This window comes from Azolla caroliniana, unplaced genomic scaffold, assembly GCF_043228905.1.
Source record: "Azolla caroliniana isolate FFs.n. ecotype wild unplaced genomic scaffold, voAzoCaro1.0.p SCAF_21, whole genome shotgun sequence".
NCBI classification, from domain to species: domain Eukaryota; kingdom Viridiplantae; phylum Streptophyta; class Polypodiopsida; order Salviniales; family Salviniaceae; genus Azolla; species Azolla caroliniana.
In genome coordinates, this window is record NW_028230456.1 from 12,163,157 (window position 1) to 12,176,998 (window position 13,842).

Genomic DNA, 13,842 nt, shown 5'->3' on the forward strand with positions numbered 1-13,842 from the left:
ATTTTGTTACATAATTAATCTATGAATATTTACATTATTAGCGAATTATTTCTTGTACGCATCCAAATGTTGGTCAATTTTTGCAATTTACAAAATATATAACTATACTTCATGTCAGACTTGTGATCATTGTTATGACTAGGCCATCAAATTCGAGGGCAATGTGCAAATATACTTGATAATTGTTATGGCTAGGCCATCAAACTTCGAAGTCAATGTGATGTGCAAACATACTTGATGACCAATCCCTCTTCGGCCTCAAACAATTTCATCTTTAAGATGCATGATAAAAGTCTCCATGTTCTTCCCTTCTACATTCACTTTAAGGCAAAATGATTCACTAAATTTGTAATCTTAAATTTATCTAGAATCTCATATTCATTCCATAGAATTCACAAAGCATTTGTTGTCTCAATCTTGTGCTAAATAGGCATGAATGTTGATTAAGTTATTCCAAGCTCATCATGCTAGGTATATGGTGCAAAGCATGTATTGATGCAACCATATAACTTGAGATGATTTGACAAGCTTGTTTGGTCAACTAACAGTGCCTTTTTGACAAACTTATGGTGGTTATTATGTGTTGAGAATCAAGCTCAACTTGGTCTAGTGTGTGAACTCATCTTGAGAGTGAAGAGACACTCCAACGGTCAAGAGTCACCATTATGTCAACACTTTGTATTCTAGTATTTAGTATGAGTCATAGAATCATATGAGCTTTCACATTCCCCATGCTCCATGAGGCTTGTAGTTAATGAAGAGAGAGGGTGACTACATAAAGCACCCTCCTCCCACCTTGTATAATGTTGAGTCTTTCTCCTTTGTCAATATACTTTTACCTTGCGTATTCTCTGTGTTTCACTCACTCACTCACTCACTCTCTCTCTCTCTCTCTTACACACACACATAACTTACATCTCTTCCGCTTCAGAAGAATCCATCTCTTGATTCTTTACATGGTATCATAGCGATTTGGTAGCTCGATCTAGCCCATTCGCCTCATCGTGATCGTGTGTTGTGCTCTACGCCGACGACCAAGAACCGGCTCATAGCTATCGTAGCTTCGCTACATAGCTCGCATTCGAAGAGAGAAGAAGAAGAAGAAGAAGAATCGACATAATGAATACTCAAATGGGGAGCGCTCTCCCTACCGAGAAGTTGGATCGAAACAACTTCGTATCTTGGCGACATGTATTGTTTGGCGACATGTGTTCACGACCACATGCTCAGTTACATTCGAGAAGCCAAGACGCCGAAGGAAGCGTGGGAAAATTTACGAAAGATTTTCGCCGCCAACACGACCACGAGGAAGCGTCAACTTCGCCAAGAGTTGAACAACATTCAACAAAGGGACATGTCCATCACGACATACACCTTAAAGATCAAGGAGCTTTGCGACTCGCTCGGCTCAATAAGCGTAAGTATAGATGATGATGAGATGGTGGAAATATTCCTCGGCGGCCTCGCACCACGGTTCGGCGCGATGCGAACCGCCGTTCTAGCACAGGAGAAATCTCCCTCCTTCTTTGAGCTCCAATCAATGCTATTGGTCGAAGAAAACCACGTGCGTACAAGGAGCAATGAGTCGGAAGGCCACATGCTCTACACGCACTCTAATGGAGGAAGAGGACGCGGACGAGCGAGAGGCCGATTTTGCCAAGGACAAGGCGGACGAGGTCCGACCTACGACAACAACTCCCAATTTCGGCTGCAAAATGGAGGCCAACGACGAACCTTCGCAAGAAGGGGGAGCTTTCACTCCGGCCTGAGCCGTCAAAACGCAACTGAATGCGTATATTGCAGAAAGCTCGGCCACCACGAAGAAGAGTGCCGAAAGAAGATGCGTGAATCGGCTTCCACAAGCCGACAACTCACGAATTACGCACACAACTCCGACTACGAAGATCGTGGTGGAATGTATGTAGACAACTCCGACCGTGGCGAAATGTACGGGCACAACTCCGACTACGAAGATCATGGCGGAATGTATGCGCACAACTCCGTGGCGGAATGTTCATGATGAAACATAGAGCAAACTGTATGTCGACTGCTAACTCAACTAGTGCCTCTGGTCCGGAAGATGTATGGTTTGTCGATTCCGGTGCCTCGAACCATATGACATCGCATCAAGAATGGTTCCGAGAACTTCGAGAGCTGGACCGACCCGGCTATGTCGAAACCGGAGACGACATTACACACTCGATTCGTCACATTGGCAATGTTCCGTTCGGAAAAGAAGGTAAGAAAAATTACATTAAAAATGTCTTGCATGTACTGACCATTACGAAGAATTTGGTCTCCGTCGGCCAAATTGTAGAGCAAGGGATGCAAATTCGATTTAATCAAGGCGGTTGCTTCATCGAAAAAGAGGGCCGACTCATCGCACGTGGAAGAAGAGAGGGCCGGATGTTCATTCTCGATTCACGCGAGATGAAATCCGCCATGTTTGCGAAAAACACGAAAGCCGACTCCGACATAGAGCTATGACACAAGCGAATTGGCCACATCAATCTCAACAAACTCAAAGCAATGAAATCGAAAGGAGTCGTCATCGGAATCCCGACATTCAAAGAGAAGGAGATTGAAGGTGTATGCGAAGCGTGCCAATTCGGCAAGCAACATCGACACCCATTCCCGAAAGAGCGGAACGTGAGCAAAGGTCTACTCGACGTAGTCCATTCCGACATATGGGGACCGACGCAGACGGCTACATTTCGCGGATGCCGATATTACGTGCTCTTCATCGACGACTTCTCTAGGCACACTTGGATCTACCCGATGTGGCAAAAGAGCGAAGTGTTCAGACACTTCCAAAATTTAAAGAATGAAGTCGAGAAAGCCACGGGCCGACATGTACGATGCCTTCGATCGGATGGCGGCAAGGAGTACTTCTCAGACGATTTCACGGCGTATCTCCGAAAGGAAGGAATCCGGCGAGAATTCACTTGCCGACACACTCCGCAACAAAACGGAGTAGCCGAGCGCAAAAATCGGCACATCCTCGAAGTAGCGTGGGCCATGATGAACGAGAAGCATATGCCCAAGTCATATTGGGCCGAAGCTGCAAATACGACCGTCTACCTAATGAACCGGTGTCGTGCCTTTCGGCTCCGGATCGTTTGCGTGAGTCGGGTGGGAACCGCCGAGGTTTTGGACTAGGAGAAAGAAAAATACAAATAAGGCTAGTAAAGAATAGGTATAAAGAGTTATAAGATAAGAATCTCGTGAATCCCACGAGTTTAGTATATTTAGTCAATATTTAGGTAGTAAGAGAGAATTATTTTAGCAAATTCGTGAATCCCACGAATATTTTAGATTGATTAATCATTATTGAAAAATAATCAACAAAAACTACAATGTGCTCCCCATCCTTATATAGTGATGGGAGAGACTAAGCATAGCTACATGCTTTTTTTTCTAATATGTTCATGCACACTAAATGTGCATGTGATGCTTTTTTATTTCCTAAGTATAGGGCTTATGCACGCTAGATGTGCATGAGTTATTTTTAGTGTCTCGTGTTTTTTCTTTTTCATATATTAAAAAAATACACGATTTACCTTTTAATAAAGGTATGCATAAATAAAGGTCTTATACGTATTAAATCTATATTTAAAACACTTAAGATAAGTTAATGTAATGGTAAGGTTGGGGTTTGTCAACATGGAGGTACAAGGTTCAAATCTTGCCCTATGCACGTGATAAATATATTGATATTCTTATTTTATTTATTTATATGTAATTAAATCGGTTATATTATTTTTACTTTTTCACGTAGTGTACGAAATACACTACGACACTCGCCCCCTCCGAACCCGCACATCCTCCGGTATGTGCCGAAGTTGCCGATGCTCGTTGTCTCCCCTTCATCCTCAATTTGTCCCGCTATGTCAACTTTGTCTCTCCATTTTGAGTAGACCCATTCTTTCCACCCGAACCATTGTCGCCATCCAATCCACCATATTCTTTGTTCTCTCTCGTCATATTCTTGGCCCTTGTCATTCGTGGTAGTGTCTTTTACTGGCCTCTTTCTTGTCTTCATCAACCTTGACTTTTTTCCGGATCGCTCTCGTCCGATCGACTTTCGGTTTGATCGGCTTCCGATCGGATTCGTATTCGGCCGAATCGGAATCGGTTGTTCGGTTTCGATTGAGTTGGTCTCCTTCCGGCTCGGTTTCGATCTATCGGTTTCGGTTTCGGTTGGCTTTCTTTTCCTCGTTTTCACCAGCCTCGACCGGTCCAACCTCCGGTTGAGTCGGATTAGCTTCTTTCCGGATCGATCTCGTCCGATTGGCTTTCGGCTAGGTCGGCTTCCATCCATATTCGCGTTCGGCCAAGTCAGACTCGGTCGATCGGTTTTGACCAAGTCGACCCCTTTTCGGGTCGGCTTTCTTTCGGGTCGTCTTTCGGCCGAATCCTCATTCGCCCGGTTCGGCTTTCGTTTGTATCGTCTTTCAGTCGAATCCTCTTTTACCCGGTTCGGCTTTCTTTCGGATCGGAATCCCGTCCGGATCACCTTCCATCCGAACCGGCTTCCGACTTTACCTTTCTTGCTGCCACCTCCCGTCTCTCCGGTCTCACGTTGGTTCTCGGACACAACCGCCGAAGTCTCTAGGATTAGTGGGCAGGAATCCTCGGTATTATCATCCTCCATTGTTTCACCCATAGCCATATTCTCGGCTATCTCTCCGTCATACGCATCAGCTTCAACCTTTGATTTCTCTCCGCCACCTTCCGTCTCTTCGGTCTCACGTTGCCTTTCGAACGCAACCACCGGAGTCTCTAGAATCAGTGGTGGGGAAGTCTCGATATGGCCATCCGTCGTTGATTCGTCCATAGCCACCTTCGATTCGATGTCATGTTTCGTGGTGACCTCCTCAATCAAGTCCTCCTTGCTCTCTTTCACTGCATCAATTATGCTTACCCCTTTTTTACCCGATGTTTCGGACACTTGTAATCCGAAATCTTCTTCTACACTTGGGTTATCGGCCTTATCCTTCGCCGTCGTTCTTTCGCAAGACAAGAGGGTAGCTTGTTTTACACCCTCTTCCGTCGCACCATCATGTTGTATTTCGGCCTTCATATCGGCTCCATCGTTTGTCTTCAATCGACCATCCTTCATCGGCCATGTCGTTGACAAGATTCTCATCTTCCTCTCATCATGTCTCCGGCATACCCTTTGGACTTCGGCCCAATCTTCGGTAAGACCATTCGTACCTTCATCGTCTTCGAGTTCGATCCCGATGTCCATCCTTTCTTTTCGATCGATCGATTTTACGAACATTAGGACTTTATCCTCTCCCACCAATCGTTGTTCCCGCTCCGAGAGTTGAGCAAGACGATGCTCTAACTCTAGGAATGCTTGTGTTGCACTTCGGTGGGTCTTCTCCGATGCCACCCATTCGTCGAATTCTCGCCGATCTTTTCCCTTCGATCTCTTGTAATCATATGCCTCTCGTAAAGCTTCTTCGAATGATCCCCATGTCGAGTTTTGTTGTCATATCTTGTAGATTCTTTCTTGTAACTCATCCGTGGCTACCCGACTGAAGGATATCACTTGCAATTCTTCCGGTATCCCACATCGCATCATCTCCCCTTTGTAGTCACGTAGATAGTGTGACACATCATTTCCGTTGAATTCCCCATTTCGTCGCACAAGCCGCTCTACTGCCACCTTCATCTCCGTCATCGCGTGTTGTTCTTGTTGCATCCGCTCAACCATCATCATCATCATTGTTATGCTCATTGCCTCTTGTTGATTCTCCATCTCCTTGCCACCCGCCTTCACGTCGGGTTCACCAACTGTGTCGTGCCTTTCGGCTCCGGATCGTTTGCGTGAGTCGGGTGGGAACCGCCGAGGTTTTGGACTAGGAGAAAGAAAAATACAAATAAGGCTAGTAAAGAATAGGTATAAAGAGTTATAAGATAAGAATCTCGTGAATCCCACGAGTTTAGTATATTTAGTCAATATTTAGGTAGTAAGAGAGAATTATTTTAGCAAATTCGTGAATCCCACGAATATTTTAGATTGATTGATCATTATAGAAAAATAATCAACAAAAACTACAATGTGCTCCCCATCCTTATATAGTGATGGGAGAGACTAAGCATAGCTACATGCTTTTTTTTCTAATATGTTCATGCACACTAAATGTGCATGTGATGCTTTTTTATTTCCTAAGTATAGGGCTTATGCACGCTAGATGTGCATGAGTTATTTTTAGTGTCTCGTGTTTTTTCTTTTTCATATATTAAAAAAATACACGATTTACCTTTTAATAAAGGTATGCATAAATAAAGGTCTTATACGTATTAAATCTATATTTAAAACACTTAAGATAAGTTAATGTAATGGTAAGGTTGGGGTTTGTCAACGTGGAGGTACAAGGTTCAAATCTTGCCCTATGCACGTGATAAATATATTGATATTCTTATTTTATTTATTTATATGTAATTAAATCGGTTATATTATTTTTACTTTTTCACGTAGTGTACGAAATACACTACGACACCGGTGCACAACATCCGGCGTGCATGAGGTCACTCTGCACGAAAAATACTTCGGAAACAAGCCGGACTTATCGCACATCCGGATATTCGGCGCAATAGCATACGTGCATATCCCCGACGAGAAGTGTCAAAAGCTTGACCCGAAGTCGGAGAAATGTATCCTCGTAGGATACTCATTGGAGCAAAAGGGGTACAAGTGCTACAACCCCTCAACTCGAAAATCTCGAGTAAGTCGAGACGTCGTTTTTGACGAGTCCGCATCCTGGTACGCACCAGAGACAACTCCGACTCCGACTCCGCTCGACCCGGAATTCGCCGAACAAGAGATCGAGGATGAAGATCGCCTTATGCGCATATTCGAAGAAAGTCCGATCATGACCCGATTGAGCGGACCACAAGAGCCTTTGAGGGATCAAAGCACATCACGGCCTAGCCCGAAGATGGACAAAGGCAAGGCGAAAATGTCGGAATACGAAGATGATCGCTTCAACGACGATGAGTTGACTCACTCACTGGACAGTGAGTTCGGCGGTTTTAAGGTACCAATCGGAGCTAAGAAAGCCCTCATCTCTACAAATGAAAAGCTCCGCCGATCCACTCGTGAAAAGAACCCCGTAAGCCGATTCAGCTACAACGATTATATGGCGTACCATTACGGGAGCGACAGTACAGGAGCCGGAAACCTTTTCGGAAGCCGCGAGGGACTCACGATGGATCGAAGCAATGAACGAGGAGATGCAGGCACTACGGAAGAACGAGACGTGGGATCTCGTTCCCACCTCACCACACAAAAAGGCGATCGTATGCAGATGGATCTACAAGGTGAAGTATAACACTGATGGGTCCTTAAATCGCTACAAAGCTCGACTCGTTGTCACGTTGGTACGCGCGGGCGTGGAGAACAAGGCGGGACTACTGGGTCTTGGAACGAGGAATAGGTGAGAAGAGGGAGAGAGAGAGAGAGAGCGAGAGAGCGAGAGACGCTCACACACGTATAGACAAAGAAGCGCACGGAGACGCGGCCCAACAACACAGGAGACACGAGTTGAGAACGCTAGCATATGTATATAAATAAATATGTGTATGTATTTGTATGTATGCAAACGACTCGAACGGTTACAGTCGATCAGGTCGGCGAGATGGATGCCGACGCCTGATCACCCACGCACACAGGAGAGAAAGATGGTGATTCTGCCGGAAGCACACGAGCGTTCCATGGAGCAGGATCAGCCTCCTGAGAACCTGCGCAAAAGAAAGCTATGGAGAACGACAGAGAAGAAGAGCTCGGTCCCAGTCCGATAGCACTTCGTCCCCTCTAGCGTGCGATACCTTCTCTCCCCCGTCTCCCTCTCTTTTATAGCTCAAGGAGGGAGGCCGTTTCACCCGTTTACATCACATTAATTCTCTGTCCTTTCAGACAGAGATACTCCTCGATTTCCCCTATAGAATATTGCTACCTAGGATTTGACCTTTGTGCCTACCTATCCACTATACAACAAGGGGCGTGCCCACGTGTAAGGGCCGGTTCACACACACTATACACAGTTTGCGCCTGGGGACGGTCTTCTTCACGACATCCGCCCCCACCTAACCGTGCATCCACCGGTATGCGCGAAAATTGGGTTCCTACGGGAGAAAACCGATCCTTGCTTTTATTCCTCGTTTACCGGTTCATCCTCCGCCTCGGGCTGCTCGTCGTTGCTATCCATGCCCCCTAGCTCCGGCTCACCGTCGTGTCGTTTCTTGAACGCTTTGATCCTCTTCCCCGCTACTGGTATCGCCATTCTCGTACCGTCGAGCTCCGCGAGATGGTACGTCCCATTGCCGTTGGCACCTGTTACTACGTAAGGCCCGAACCACCTCCTCGCAAACTTCCGCGTGGCCCTATGCTGATTGTCGAGGCTGCTGTCGTAGACTAGCACCCAGTCGCCTTCTTCAATGTTCCTTGGCCGGAGCCGGTGTGTTCGGTCGAACTGGGCTTTGTTCCTTATCCTCGCTACCCGAAGTTTCTCCGCGGCTCGCTCTACGTCCTCCGGCCTCCACTCGAGCTGTTGAATCCGCGCCGCCAACAGTTCCTCCCGGCTCATCTCATCCCTCCAGTCCACCGTGGCCCACGAGGAGATCGTTCGCTCTGTTGGCATGATCGGCTTCTGTCCGAACATAAGCTTGGCCGGCATGAACCCGGTTACCGAACTGTGCGTAGTCCGGTCCGCCCACAAGGCATAAGGTAGTAGCCGTGGCCAGTTCCCGACTTCACCTCCGCACGCCCGTACTAACGCTTTGACAATTGGCCCGTGTCCGCGCTCCACCTTCCCGTTCACCTCCGGATTGTACGCTGTGGTGAGCGAAAGTTTGACTCCTAGCCGGTCGAACAACTCTTCGGCCTCTTCTGCGTCCAACTCACCACGGTCAGCCACGATCTTCCCTACGCACCCGTATCGGCATACCACGTCCTCAATCAAAAACCGGCATACGACTGCAGTCGTCTTGTTTTGCAGGGCTTGACCTTCAACCTGGTTTGTTAGATCCTCCCGAGCCAACACCAGATACCGCATCTGTCCTACCCCCATTGGCATCATCACCAAATCCACCATCCATTTGAAGTGGACGGTTGGAGGGTAGGTCGGGTGGAGCTCGTCCCGGTGTCGGATCATGGAGTGGACCTAGCAGCTTTCGCAAGTCGTCACTAACCGATGCACGTCCCGGTATAGTCCCGGCCACCAGTACTTCCCTTTTAGCTTTTCGAACGTGGCCCACGTTCCACAGTGTCCAGCCCAAGGACTATCGTGGTACGCCGCTAGCAAATCCTCATGTTCCTCCTTCTTCGCCACCACTCGGAGCGGGATGTTGTTCCTCTTCTTCGGGTGCTTCCATATGTACCCGTCCCGGAGAAAGAATCGGTAGGCTTTCTTCCGAATCCGGTTGGCCTCGTCCGTTGTCCATGCCGCGTCCGGTGTCATTGTTTTCAGGAACCCGCCGATCTGCAGCCACTCCCCGTCGTACTTGCTCTGCTCAAAATCATTAAGCGTTGGAGTGCATTCCCTGCCGGTTGTTACGTGAGCCGCCTTGAAGAAGTCCACGCCGACTTCCTCGTCCTCCGAAACCATGCCGCCCTTGTTTTCGAACCTCGCCCTTGAAAGCATGTCGGCCATGGCATTGTCTTTCCTGGAAATGTGTCGTATTTCCGGATTCAGGGACTTGATGTACGCTATCCACCTGAGCATTGCCAGGTCCGGCGTCACGCATCCGGAAACCATGCCAAGAATTGGCAGGCAGTCTGTCTCGATAATTACCTCTGCCCCGATCAGGTAGTCTTTATCGGCCTTTACCGCCGAAACGATACCCCAGAGCTCGCGTTTAACCTGGGCGTATCCTCGTTGTCGCTCACTGAGGACCTTCGCGCCAAACCGGATCGGGAAACGCATGCCGTCCTCGTCCTCTTGGTTGACGACCCATCCGATCCTGGTCGGACTCGTGTCTATCGTTATGTAAATTGGAGTGTCCTTTCCGTAGACAGCCTTTCGGAGCGCCGGAGCTACGGCAAGTGCTTCCTTCATCTTTCGGACAGACTTCGTATGCTCGTCTCTCCACTCGAAATTTCGCCCCTTTTTCAGCAACCTGTATAACGGCTCCGCGACGTGAGCGTAATGCGGGATCCAAATGTGGTAGAACGCGCACGCTCCCAAGAACCTCCGAACCTCCGTGATCGAGCTACAGTCGTCCTTCATCGCGGAGATGGCTTCTACCTTAGTCGGAGACGGTTTCCGGCCGTATGACCCGCATAGGTGTCTGACGACCATGATCTCTAATTGCCCGAAGGCCGATTTTCCCCCGGAGAAGGTGAGCCTCGCGCCCTCCAACCTCTGCAGCACCTTCTCGCAGTCATCGATGTGTGTCGCCACAAATTTCCGGCACCCGTCCGGTCCGATCGTCTCGTCCCTTTCCTCCACCAGGCATCCCTTGATCGGGACGTCGTCCAGAAACGGCATGGTGATGTCCCGGATACAATCCCTCAGCACCTTGTTCATTGCGTTCACCATGTGAGCCACCGAGTTCGTCCCTCCTTGTGGTAGGGTACACATCCGTACTAGGCCGAGAGGAGTTCGCATTGTCGTGATGTCTTTGCTCTCTATGGCTAGCTGGAACTGATCGTACCCTGAGTAGAGATCACCGACCGAGTAAATCGACCTTCTGGCGAAGGCCTTCGCGAACTCGTCTATTGTCGGTCCGATTCCTGCGTTTTGAATGGTCACCTTGTTGACCGGCTGCAGATCTTGAATAAAGCGCAGCGTGCCGACCTTCTTCGGCACGGTAAACCACCGATTCGAGTATGGGGCACTGGACGGTTCGAGGATTCCCATCTCGACCTTCTGCTTTAACAGCTCCATCAGCTTTGGGATGTGAGCTCTGGGTACTGGAATCGGTTTGAGACTCCACGGCACATGCGGTACCGTGAATATCACCATTGGTTCCACGACTGTCGGGTCTACGCACCCGATCTCCTCCGGTGACAATGCGAAAGCCTTCCCGTGCCTTCCGAGCATTCCCCGAAAATGGTCCTCTTCCACCAGCAGTAGGAAGCCGCCCCGACCGATTTTGAGCTCGCGTAGCGTTATGTCGGTGAATGTGTGTCCTATGCGGGCCGGATTTCGTAAACTCGGGTCCGGCGCAACCCCCTTTATTCGCAACTCGCTGCCCTCCGGCAAGGGAGCCGTGACTGGCCTCACCTTCCGGTCCACAGTCTTGTACCTCGTGTCCACCCCGGCCGTCCGATCCGACTTGAGCCCTCTACTGAAGTCCGCGATGACTTCGTACATCCTTTCCGAACATACCGGAATCGTCCGGTCCTCTTTAAGGACTCCTCCGACTACCTCTCGCAGCTCCCCCAAGGTATCGTCGAAAGAGACCGCCTCCACGGCTCCGTTGATTTCCTCTCCAAGGCCGAGGATACCACATGCCCGAAGTTGCTCCTCCGCCCTTTTCTTCTTCCGGCCAACAACGTCGACTATCGTACACCCTCCGTTGTCGGAGAACCAAAATTTCCTACTTATAGTACAAGTCTTCTTTGCTATCGTACACTTGTGGGGTTTTCCCAGAGTGTCCGGACTATCGCGGCTCCACGCCTTGATAGCCCTCTCTAAAAATCCTCTCGGCTTTTGCCCCGGAGGGTCTGGCGGTTCCGCTCATGGTTCGGTCTCACCGTTAGGAACTGGACAGAGTGACGCCCATCCTGGCTCTTGACCCTTGCATAGGCCGAGCCGTTGTCCAGCACCTTGGTCTCCATCCGTGCTGCCGTGATGTACGGTTCTCCTAGTATAACCGGATGTGAGGACATCTCCTGCACGAAGAAGTGCTGGTCAATCTCGACATCGCCGATCTTTACTCGTACATTCGGGCAGGCTCCATGCAGTTCTTCGGTGGCACGCGTCGCTGCCCGTATTTTCCACCCATGCTTGGTGTTGATTGGCCATTTCCCTTTCTTATAGAAGTCCATGGACATCAAATTGATTTCTGAACCGTGGTCCACCAACGCCACCACCTGTTCATGAACATCTACGATCTTCATGGGGGTCTCCGTGGTCGCTCTGGCCCAGTGCGGCCGCGAATAGTGGCTCTCCGCCAACTCGTCTTCCAGCACCATGTCCTCTATGTGCGTCGTCCGCACCTCCACCGGCTTCTCCGGTTCAGTCTCCGTCGACAACCTCTTCCTCTTCACCAAGTCTACGATGGAGTCGTGGAACTCCTTGGCGATCCCGAGCACTTCCCTCAGCGACAGTTCCACCTTACTGTCGAGGATTCGTTCTTCCAGGACCTTTCGCAGGTCCGTGGATCTTTCGATTTCTGTGCCCAGCCGGTACCCGCCCCTCTTGGGATTATCCTGGGCGCCGGTTACACCGTCCTCATTTCGTCTTTGCCCGAATCGAGTTTCATATCGTTGTGAGGGCCCGGCCCCTCCGTTTTTCCCTACCCGCTTGTCCTCTACTAGAGCCTCATAGTTTTGACAAGCGGCTTCGACGAAGCCCGTCTTTTCTTCCACCGGGTCACTCCACCGGGTCACCTCCCGGACCCGTTTTTCCATGCGGTCCGCCTCTTCTTTCCTTACTCATGCGCCGGCGAGCCCTTCTAGCATCGTCGGCCAGAACCCGGCTTTGTTCGTCTTCGGGGCCTCGCCACCTCCGACCCGAATACCAGCTGACACCGAGTAGTGGACGGTCTCCGCGTGACGAGCCGCTGCCTCCTCCATCAGCCTTTTCATACCCCCTCGCCCGACGTTCAGGTCCAGGGGCCTTCGGGTTTCGTTGGCGTGCACCCGAAAGTTCCATAGGTACACCACGTTGCTTCTCATCGCATCGGCGAAGTCCCCGCAGTCCTTCCGGATGTGGCCAACCGCGTCACACCACATGCACATGTTTCCAGCCAGAGGTCGTTGGTCACGGCCCTGTTCACTACCGTCCCTCCGTGCCTGGGCGATCTGGAGATCCTTTACCATCCGCATCAGTTCCTCCAGAGCTGCTCCCCCGGACGAGCCCTTGACCATGCCGGTCGAAGCCGATCCGGTCTCGAGCCAATCTCAGGTCTCTTCCCTTCGCGTTGGTGGTGTTGGCTCGAGCTTCCTCGCTGTGACAGAGCCCGCCCCTGTCGATCCTTTGTCAACCCATTCCCGTCGTTTGTCGAAACGACCACAGACCCTTTTCACCATGGCCCAGTCGGCCGTGAGCCCGTCATCAGTCTCCAATAGGAGGCCTACCTGCTCCCGATCCCGCTCATCAACTGACTTAACAAACAATAGGACACGGCTTGTGTCCAGAACGGTCCGGTCAAGCACCGAGAGGCGCGCGAAGCGTTCCTCAAACTCCCTGAGGAGCACGGACGCGTTCCTTCCTTTGTCGGGGGTCTCCACCTACTCCATGAAGTCCCGCTTCGAAAGTCGAAGCGCATCTTCAAGCTCGTATTTTGCGAGGAGCCGACCTTCGAACTCCTCCCAGGTTCGGCTCTCAGCCCGTACCTCGAGCACCTCCGTATGGATACTCGGCATCGCCACTCGAGGAAATCCGGCTAGATGCCTCTCTTCCGGAATGTCCCTCATTACCATCTCAGCCCGATAGGACACCAAGTAGCTCGTGGCATCCTTCCCACTAAACCGGCCGATCGTACCGACAACCGCCTCGATAGCCCTATCAAGGGCGCCGGTGCCTTCACGCGCACTCACTATACGGTCCACAGCCGAAGCCATGGCTTCTGCAAGGTCTGACCCCCTCATCTTCTACTCCTCTGCAGCCTCTTCACGTCGGGTTCACCAAATATGTCGCGTTGGTACGCGCGTGCGTGGAG